Source organism: Hippopotamus amphibius, chromosome 3 (genome assembly GCF_030028045.1).
Source record: "Hippopotamus amphibius kiboko isolate mHipAmp2 chromosome 3, mHipAmp2.hap2, whole genome shotgun sequence".
Classification (NCBI taxonomy): domain Eukaryota; kingdom Metazoa; phylum Chordata; class Mammalia; order Artiodactyla; family Hippopotamidae; genus Hippopotamus; species Hippopotamus amphibius.
The window spans coordinates 45,005,099-45,013,089 of record NC_080188.1 but is presented as its reverse complement, the minus strand read 5'-3'; the positions used below and the strand labels follow the sequence as shown (position 1 = coordinate 45,013,089).

At 37.4% G+C, this 7,991-nt stretch overlaps 1 long non-coding RNA gene across 1 annotated transcript; it reads left to right on the top strand.

The window, feature by feature from the left end:
* Nucleotides 1-2,846: 2,846 nt before the first annotated feature.
* On the top strand, nt 2,847-7,707 carry LOC130849550 (uncharacterized). Its single transcript, XR_009052761.1, has 3 exons — nt 2,847-2,996; nt 4,760-5,045; nt 6,286-7,707. It is a non-coding gene; the product is annotated as an uncharacterized LOC130849550 (long non-coding RNA).
* The last annotated feature ends 284 nt before the right edge of the window (nt 7,708-7,991 follow it).

The following is a 7,991-nucleotide window of genomic DNA, read 5'->3' as shown; positions in this document are numbered from 1 at the left end:
TCGGCATAGTCTGTGCAAAATGAAGCCAGAATTCCAAGTAGAAATGGAATAACTTTAAGAAAACTTTTCTTGGCACTGTGAGCTCACACATGTACTTTTGTATGCTACAAAGTTGAAAAAAAGTTAAAATTCTGAAGTATTGAGGCCATAGCTATAAAAAAAATTAAGGTGTTAAACTAGATTTGTGAGAGTAAGAAAATATGTGTTATGGTATGCTGCTATTCTATACAGTACTTTTTCATGCTGGCAAATGTTCTACTTCTGCCAATGTGAACAATTATTTTTGTTGGCAAAAACAGTTCAAATAAAAATAGAAGCAAGCCACCATTTCTTAACATAGTAAAGTTGAAAATTTCAAACATTTAATGAAAATTTTTTTACACATTTATTTCATTGCTATTCAAGGGAAGTAGTAGGAATTTCATGGGAGTTTTTGTTTATGACAAAAGTAAATTACTAGTGTAAATGTATTTGGAGGTTAAAAGTGTGATAAATAGGAGATGATTCAGAAAGAAACAAGTGTATCTATTTTAAAACATTATTAGCTTCAGCCTTCTCTGACTCTGACAAAACTAGGTGAGTCTGGAAAAGACAGGGTAAGTAAACTACCAAATATTTATTCATTTCTTCTTTGTGTTTAACAGAAACTGAATTTTGTTCAGTGTGTCCATGGGTGCAGATAAAATACTTTCCCAGACTTGCTTGCAGTTAGAGGTGCCTACATGATATTTTCAGCTAATGAAATAATTGACAAAACCTGCTAGGTTCTGTCCCTTTGCTCTTTCTTCCTTCTCGTTCTTGCCTGGAAAGCAGGTAGTGAAGTTGAAGGTAACAGCCAACCTGAGACCATCTCACAGCCAGGATGATGAATTAAGCTACATAAGGAGAATGGGGGGGGGCTGAAAAAGAGGTAGTATCCTGGGGCACTGATGACACCATGGAACCCCTGGACCACTCTTGTCTGCACTTCGTTTTATGTGAGGCAAATTATGTGAGGCTATTTGGCTAAGCTGCTGTCATCAGATTTCTGTTACATCCAGTGCACACAAATCCTAAATGTTGCAGAGCCCTTGATATGATCTCTTTATGTAACTTATACTTTTATTTATAAACTATCCATTATGATAATGATGTGTTTAAGGATTTTTGTTCTCAAACTCTCTGAGCCATTAATTACATTAATAAGTTAATATTTGTAAAGTATTCCCTCTTGCCCATCGTATTTAATGCCAAAAAGTGTCTTGATGCATTGTGTGCATTTAAATATATATAATATATATAATAATAAATATATATTTACAGGCAATTTGGCAAGTTGTTTCAGAAAGTATACACACACAAACACACACACACATTCATACACATATCTTTACATAAATGTATATATGAGCAAACATTATATATATATAATTATAAATTATGTGTTTAAAAATACTTGTATGGCTTTAAAATACTCAGATATTAAAGAAATACTCTGTGAGAATAATTGCCACTATTTATTTCCTTTCCAATTAGGATTTGTATATGGCTGTGATAATGGACATTTATGTGTTGCATTGAACTCTAAGATCTTAGACAAACACAAGAGAACTGATGTGGCTGAAAGCGAGATAAAGAAACAGTGACTTTGGATTCCCTCCAGCAGCATTTGTCAGACCACCTGAATAAGCATTCTGTACAAACAAAACAAAACACACAGAATTTTAAACTCAAGTAACGTTTGGAAATAGAGTGTTATACCATTCTTTTCCTGGAGCTTCAAGGTCCATTAAAGTTGCCTAGAGTAGAGAAATCTGTTCAACTTTGTTTAATCCAGCATTTCCCAATCTTTTGTGTTTAATTAAGAAACCCTTCTTTCAAATTACGTCAATTAATACCCATTGGAAATATGTGACACTCACTCTGGGAAACCCTGTAATACGGGGACCAAAACCATGTAAAATTACCACTATTGTTTAGTATTGACCTAGACTATGTAGTGTAGTTAAATGATAATCAGAAATAAGACGTGATTTTTGGAAAAGGGAAGAAAAGACTTTTTACAGAAGACAGAAATTCCCATTTTACCATGAGCGTGAAATATTTATTTTGTTCTCCACTTTATCTCTGGTGGCCAGAGTTCTTGTATAACACATAGGTGCTCAATAAATAGTTGTTTGTGGAAGGAAGGCTTGATGAAGAGGGGAAATCCCATGAGAAACCAATACTCCAGAGAAACACCCTGGGAAAGCTGTCCAAGAGCCATGACTTTATGAACTTTCTGGAGATTTGAACATGCCTCACACACTGCTTTTTCTCCAAATTTTTTTGTTTGGAATTTTAAGATTTTTAAAAATCCAGTGATAGGAAATATGTGGACTTGATAGCTATCAATCAGAATCCTTCTTAATATAGTACTCCAGGCAACTACTACCGATTTTTTGGAATAGACAAGAGACCTTATTGCCATCTATAATGTAAGGCTTAATATTCTTTTTTAGTGGTCAAATAACTTACATTTATTTTATAATCACCAGATTCACCTCCCTAGCATTATCTGAAGACAGGTGATTTTTTTTTCCCTTCAAATATTATTGTGGTAGTTTTAAAATAATCACAAATTCTTTGATATTTTTCTCTTTCATGGAGGGAAACTAATTCCCCTTCCATTGAGTACAGATTGGAGTGAACCTAGTGGATCTCTTTTAATAAAAATATAATGGAAGTGGCAGTGTGAAACTTTGAAGACTGGGTATAAAATGCACTGTGACTTACAGCTAATTCTCTTTCTCTCTCTCTCTCTCTCTCTCTCTCTGTTTCTGTCTCTCTCTCAGATGATTCACTGTGGGAAAGATAGCTGCCATATGGCAAGAAACCAAGGCCTTCTGCAAACAGACATGTGCGTGAGCCATCTGACAGGGCTCCCCCAGCCCCAGTCGGGCCTTCAGGTGAGACTGCAGCATCTGCCAACGTCATAACTACAACCTTATGAGAGGCTCTGAGCCAGAGCCACCCAGGTAAGCCACTTTTGAATTCCTGACCCTGAATAGAAACTGAATAATACATGTTTACTGTTTAAACCACTAAGTTTTGGAGTAATATTTAATGTATAAAAGGATAACAATACAACTATATTAAGATTTTTTAAAGAAATAAAACTCATTTATAGCCTCTTTTAAAACCCACCCTCCTGTATTCCCAATTTCACCATGTTGGTATTGCTGAGTTACCTACTTATCCAGCAATACCTGCTTTTTTCTTTCTTCTAAAGCAGGGTCAGAAAACCCTATTTATAGATAGCCAGCTAGTAAATAGTAGTTTAGGCCTTGTAGGCCATGTGGTCTCTGTCACAACTACTCAGCTCTGCCCTTGTCGCGTGAAAACAGCTGTAGACAATATTTTAATGAACGAGTGTGGCTGTGTTCTCATAAAAGTTTATTTATGGACATTGAAATTTGAATTTCACATAATTTTCACATCACAGAATGTTATTTTTCTTTTGATTTTTTTCAACCACTCAAAAATGTAAAAACTGTTCTTAACTTGTAGGTCACTTAAAACCAGGCAGTGGGCCAAATTTGGCCCACGGATGTAGTCTGCCGATTCCTGTACCAAAGTAATAGAATTCTTGATATTTAGCTGGCACACGGATGCCCAAAATAAAGACATTTTTTTCAGACAATAGCCACATAACCATGCTGTGGTTAATGGGATGTAGGTGTAAATGATATGTGCAAATTCTGAGTCATGCTCTTAAAGGGAAGTGGAGGATTCTCCCCTTTTATTCCCCCCTTTTTCACGTCTCACTGGCTAGAATGAAGATCACCGTGGACCATTTGGATGGCGGAAATGTCCTTGGTTTGGTAAAACAAATAGAAAGAGCCAGAATTCCTGCCTCTGGACCATGTGCAGCCACACTGTTATGAGAATGAAAAATAAGACTACAATTGTTTTGTAAAGGGACCTCTGTTCTTAGGTCCTTTCCACACTTTGCCAAATCTATATTCTAACTAATTCAGCTGGTTAGATTTTGGCTAACATCTCTAAATGTAGTGACAGGTTAATGTGTTGTACTTTCAAGAAACGCTGCAGAAGGTAATTAACAGTTGTGTGTGGAGTTAAAAAATTCATTCTTGATTCATTATCAAGTCAGGATAGTCTAGATATAGGACAGCTTTAACTTTTTTTAAAACCAGAATTTCTGAATAACTGCAGAGGTTTGCCTTTTCTTCTGATTGTTGATTTCCTGCAGTTTGGAAGTGAACAAATGTATCTTTATATTCCTTTTCTCCTACCTCTATCGCACTTACGGCCAAGGAGGGAACATTATTAACGGGGAGAAACCTAAACAACTTATTCCTTATAACACCTGAGGAGTAATTCATTTGCACTGTCCTTTGTGGGGCTTATTTAGATAAATGAATGGATTTAAAATCCCCCCTCCTGCCCCCACCCCCTCACAAGTGTCCCATGGTCCTATGGATTTTCTCAGTTTTGTGATAGCTGAAGTAAATTGCAGTTATAAGAGACATACTTGTGAGCATATTTTATTTTCCACGGCAGAACTTGGGGGGGGGTCCCAGGCTGTGAACAACAGTGGAAAAATGATCCCACAGTCTCAAAGTCTGGAAACCACTATGAGAATCATCAACCACCACTTGGCAGCACCAAAGGAGCAGGCATTGTCCAAACACAATTGTTTTGAGTTCTCGTGCTGACGCGCAGTATTTCCCATTCATTTCTCTCCCCCTTTTCTCTCCTTTTTTTCTCTCCCGGCCAGAAACCAAACTAGCTTTAAGTAGGCACAGCCTTCCAAGTCCTGGCTGCTGGTGTCCCGGAGAGATTTCAGGGAGAAGCAGTCTTGGCTGAGCGTTAGAGCCAGAGGCCGGCCGGGGAAGGGAACAATGTCTGCGTTTTGAGAACAGCTGGAGCTTCAGAGGGAGAAAAGCAGCTTGGCGAATGAGGAAAGAATGTGCTTGTCCCTTCAAGAGGCAAGAAACTTCGATTTCCCTCCTGCCTCTGCCAACAAGTGTTTATTGGAAAGGACAGAGTGGTGGTGATGGCAGGTGACTTTGGTTTGGATTTTATGGAATTTTTCATGTTTATTTTACCTTTTCAAAGAGCAGATAAATGTACAAATCCCACAGTTAGCTATTCTGAATTCTGCTTGTGTTTTTATTGGATAAGTGAGTGTTGTTCCTCAGAGTTATTTTTAAGAATGCCGCCCCTGGCCCATTTTGAAACGCTACTTGCTTTCCTTGCATGTAAGCTAATAGTTGTTGTAGGGATTTTGGAGAAAAGTAGCAGAGGGTATTTAAATGGAGAGTGGAGGCCCAAGGGAGAAAAGATCCTGTTCTGAGAACATGAGAGAATTTACAGTTGGGGGAATCAGGTGGGCCCCTTTAGACATAATAGGAAAGTCTTAGCTGAAACCAAAGGTGAGCTTATGAAAAGTTTGACATAGTTGGGGGGAGAGTTTTTAAGATGTCATACTCTTTGGTCATGTTTTGATTTCTCTCTGATTTTCTTGGATTCTTATGGAAATGGATAGAACAATAGAGACTATTTTCCCATTCTGAATTCCATTTGTTAGACTTGGAAAGTGTGACCTGATTTTAAGTATCGCTTTTTAAATGAACAAAAAGACAGTCCAATATTAATATTTGAAAAACAATGTTACCATTTTAAAATCTCTTTCCTCCCTTTGTGAACTCTCAATGTTTTTTCCTACTTTCAGAATTCTCCCTTTAATTGTACCTAACTGCTATTTTTTAAATTTGTCAGTGGGAATGTTAGTTAGTTGGATCTTGGGACAGAAATACATAGAAAAGGTAAATGGGGAACAAGTGGGAGTATTGGGAAGGGAAAAAATATTATTGAGCTTTACGTGTGTAACAGACACCTGTACTAGGTCCTTTCCTTGTTAGAATCTGTGAAGTAAGAATTATTATGACCATTTTAAAGAAGGGAGACTGAGGCACAGTAAGCATCTTTATAACTTGTCTAATATTACCTGATATTCTGTTAATGGTAAAGCCAAGTTATATGGATTTAAACTTAGGTTTTTTTTAATTTATTTTTTTAAGCTTTTTATTGAAGTATAATTGCTTTACACTGTTGTGCCAGTTTCTGCTGTACAACAAAGTGAATCAGCTATATTTATACATACATCTCCATATCCCTAAACTTAGTTTTGATTCCAAAGTCCATATTTTTTCCCCTGCCCTGATTTTGTCCACATAATAATATCTGGGTGGATTATGTTTAAATTGATTAATCATTAAAAAAAATTATTGGACTTCCTAGGTGGCGCAGTGGGTAAGAATCCGCCTGCCAATGCAGGGGACACGGGTTCGAGCCCTGCCCCAGGAAGATACCACATGCCGTGGAGCAACTAAGCCGGTGTGCCACAACTGTTGAGCCTGTGCTCTAGAGCCCATGAGCCACAACTATTGAGCCCATGTGCCACAACTACTGAAGCCCACGCGTCTAGAGCCCGTGCTCTGCAACAAGAAAGGCCACCGCAATGAGAAGCCTATGCACCACAACAGAGAGTAGCCCTCCCTCGCTGCAACTAGAGAAAGCCCATGTGCAGCAACGAAGACCCAACACAGCCAATTAAATAAATAAATAAATAAATTTATAAAAAAAATTTATTGATCAGAAGTAACCTGTATACGTTATTTAGGACCCCTTTTTTGCTAGGGTGCTGTGATTCTAGGTAATGAGACTTTATTACAAGGATTCAAGGGACTACAGTAACTATATAGTTACTCTGCACCTCCAAATTTCCAAGACTGGAATTAGTACTCTCAAGAAAAAAAATAATTTGATGTGGTCTCTTGTCATTACCCATGATGAAGTTCCTGGCCTGGTGAGGTTCACCAAACCACGTCAAACGTGGTAACCTCCTCCACATCCAAATTGTGTGATAACTTACCTTTAACTTGGGCACTCTTTTCTGAGGCCAGAGTAAAAGTTTCACAAGGCATATCTAGTGTGAATCATTGCAACTTTTTTCTAGAAGGTGTCTTTTAAGGCTGCTGTTCTTAAAAGGAGATTGTGAGAAAAGCAGGAACTTGGAATTTTGTACCCTTTCCCAGCATAAGTATGAAGAAACAAACTGGATGTCAGGAAGTCAGTGCAAAGAAGTCGGTGAACCTCAGAGAGTACACAAGGAGCAACATCTACTGCCATCTTCTCTATTCACCAGCATCCCGAGCATCTCCAATGGGTTGACTTTTTTTTTTTTTTTTTTTTTTTTGAGTATCTGCTTTGTGCGAATCATGGTGAGAATATTAAGAATAATTTTAGAAACTGGAAAAATTCTTAACCCAGAGAGATCATTACTTTGCTGCGTTTACAAATACAGTAAATTCAACACAAGCATGGCTTAAGGAATGTCAACCACTCTGGAAATGTAGAAGAATTTCTTATAATCCAGAATATGTAATTAATCAGAGCTTCTATTCCCCAAGCATTCTGAGTAATCAGTATTTTCCTTTGTGAGTTTCAGGTGAAGAAACATTTGCACATTGACCTAACTGGGTTGTTCAATACACTTTCTTCTGAGTCTTTCTTTAGCATGATGTGAGGTATACTCAGGAAATGTGCATTTAAATAGTCACAGTAATGATTGTAGTGAAGCCAAGTGGGGACTTCATGCTCTAATTTCCATGAATTGAGGGGTAATATTTTTATGTTATTTTTTTCTGTAATAAAACCTAAAACCAGCTGCACGTGTCTGGCAATGTAAAAGTTTCAATAAACTAATGCTTGGTAATAATACTGACCTATTTCTCCTAAGGATTAAATAAGTGGAAGTTTTATTTTACGACTGCTTTTTGAAATAGTGTGTTATCATGTAGAACCAATGCTATGGGTATAATAGAACTTTGCTATTAAGTCAATTGAATAAAACATGTACAAAGATTTTTCTCTTGGCCAACACTCTGCATCACAGGGTGAAGCGGATCAGAACAGTTGTCCAGGGTGATATGACTTCACAGGCT